Consider the following 2,720-nt stretch of genomic DNA (forward strand, 5'->3'; position numbering starts at 1 on the left):
TTGGATTTTGTTTTCTACCAAGTGCACAGATTGCCTGTCTGCCGTCTCCCAGGGTCCCATGTAAGACTGGATCTGGTGGGCCTGCCTGTGCGTTTGCTGGTACAGCGGTTCCACGTCACCGGCCCAGCCGTGTCCGGTTCCGGCTTCCTTCAAACCTGATTCTGCTTCTTTATTGTGTCCCTTATGTATGCGAGGAGTTGAAATCTGCATTCTGCTGGGCTGGGCTGCAAAAGCGCTGGTGGGTCTCTTTGTGCCACTAGCACAGCTTGGTTGGGGAAGTAATTTGAGTAGGGCAGGGTCCCCAGGAATCACCAGGGCGGGAACAAGGACAATGGCGTCTCCGAGTCTATTTGCCTCTCCGCAACTCAGCGACTCGCGTCCCCGAGTGCCGGCGAGCAGTTCCGCAAGACAGCCACTCTCGCTTTCCGGGTCATTGCAAAACCGTCCCACTTCTCCCTGTAGGGGTCTGGGACCATAGGATCCCGCCCCAAACATGCTCAGTGGATTTGAGAGTCTGCATCCCCTTCTGATTGAAAAAAACCACGCATCCAGTTGCAGCTAGCCTGGCAGGAGACTCCGTACCTCCGTTCTTGGAGCCTCTGCACAACCTACTCAGCCTCAATGTTCTTCTTTCTTTCCTTCCAGTTGTAGAGCTTCCACTGGGCCAGCTTTCCCATGGTTCTGAATGACAACTGTTTCTTTTATAGTTGGTAGTCTCGATGTTGTTGTGGGAGGCAGCACGCACAGGTCTGTACCTTACGCCGCCATCTTGGTTCTCCGAGGCATATTTTATTTTAAATTATCTGTAAAACTGCTCAGCATTGTAAAACTATTGTTTCAAAGTTCACTAAATGTCTGCTACATATGAACTTCTTCACATGTGTTGGTGAAAAAAAATCAGAAATATGTGCTGTTTGCCCCTTGTAAGGTGATGGTGCATGAAGAGAAGAGAAGAAGAGAGGAAAGGAAGGGAGAGAAGGGGAGAGGGGAGGGGAGAGCAGGGGAGGGAGAAGAACCATAAGAAGTGGATGTTAGCTGGATTGAGACTTTAGTGGAACCAGGAAGTCTGAGCAAAGAGTGAGCACAGCCATGGAAGCAGCTTGGGTTTGCAGAAATTTTGGGAAAGCACTGAACTCTCCACAGAATGTAGGATAGGGATTCAGCTGGTTTAATTTAAACATCTATATATATAAAGCCTAATATGCAAAGTGTCCCCTCGGGAGTTCAACAGAGTTTGATCACTCATTATGACATGCACTGACAGAATAAACCAGGGGGCGGTGTGGAATGAAGGAAGGCCCTGGCAGTAGCCGGCAGCCACTAGGGACCCTACCTGTGCATGAATTTTGTGCACTGGGCCTCTAGTTAAATATATAAGCAACTACATAGACGGGAGGACTTACGGACTTCAAAAATGACAGCCTACATGTGTTTAGTACATATATGCATAAAGCGATGGATGGAATAATGGACCTCGTACTGTACTACTGGGTACAATGCCAACTTTGATATTTAAACCCCAGGGGCCATCCTAGACCAGTGGTCAGCAAACCGCGGCTCGCGAGCCACATACGGCTCTTTGGCCCCTTGAGTGTGGCTCTTCCACAAAATACCACATGCAGGCACGCACGTACAGTGCAATTGAAACTTCGTGGCCCATGCGCAGAAGTCGGTTTTCAGCCTAGGCGAGTCTATTTTGAGGAAGTGGCATTAGAAGAAGTGGGGGGTGTCGGTCGGTCGGGTGACAGGAGACGTGGCACAGGCGGGCTGCGGGATACGCAGCACGGGGGAGGCACGTGCGATTCATGCACAAGTTGAGTGAGCCAGTCAGTCATCAGTCTCATTGTGCAGTGGTTAGTGCTAGTCGCGTCCGCAAATCACGCGCGGGTGACAAAATTACCTACTCGAAGCATAAAGTTACCTGTATTTTTCCAACCAGCTGCAAATCCTACAGGTATTTTTGTCATCAATTTAAGAACTGTAATTATTTTGTGTTGGTGGCTTTATTATTATAAAATGAAACATTTTTTTAGGTGCCCTGTTTGACATGGCTACAAAGAAGAAGCAAAGAAAAATGGAAGACGAAGGCTACAAAGAAGAAAAATGGAAGACGAAAACCGTGAATTTAAAGTTGAATGGACCAAGACTTTCGCGTTTATTCACAACTTCACAACTCTTCCAACCTCTTATTTGTCAGGAAAAATTGGCGCATAACAAGAAATCAAATTTGGAGAGACACTTTACAACTAAACACGTGTCATTTAGTACTAAATATCCTGTCAGTGATGCAAGGAAGAAAGCAGTTGAGGAACTTCAGAAGAGTCAAGAAAAATCAAGTTCTGTATTTAATTACTGGATGCAATCTTCCAACAATGTTAATATTGCAAGTTTTGTGGTTAGTCAAGAGATTGCTAAGAGAGGAAAACCATATACAGACGGCGAATACATAAAAAGTTGTTTTATAAATGCATCCAAAGAGCTATTTTGGGATTTTAAGAAAAAAGCAGATATTCTAAAAAAAAATTAAAGAGTTACCATTGTCTGCTAAAACAGTGAAAGACAGAACAGTCAAAATGTCTTCGAATATAACCAACCAGCAAGACGAAGATCTTAAATTGGTTTCAGCTTTATCAATAGCAGTTGATGAGTCTTGTGACATAAATGATACAGCGCAAGTTTCACTTTTTGTACGATTTATTTCATCTACAGGTCCTAAAGAA

The sequence above is a fragment of the Myotis brandtii genome, unplaced genomic scaffold, assembly GCF_000412655.1.
Source record: "Myotis brandtii unplaced genomic scaffold, ASM41265v1 scaffold82, whole genome shotgun sequence".
Taxonomy (NCBI): Eukaryota; Metazoa; Chordata; class Mammalia; order Chiroptera; family Vespertilionidae; genus Myotis; species Myotis brandtii.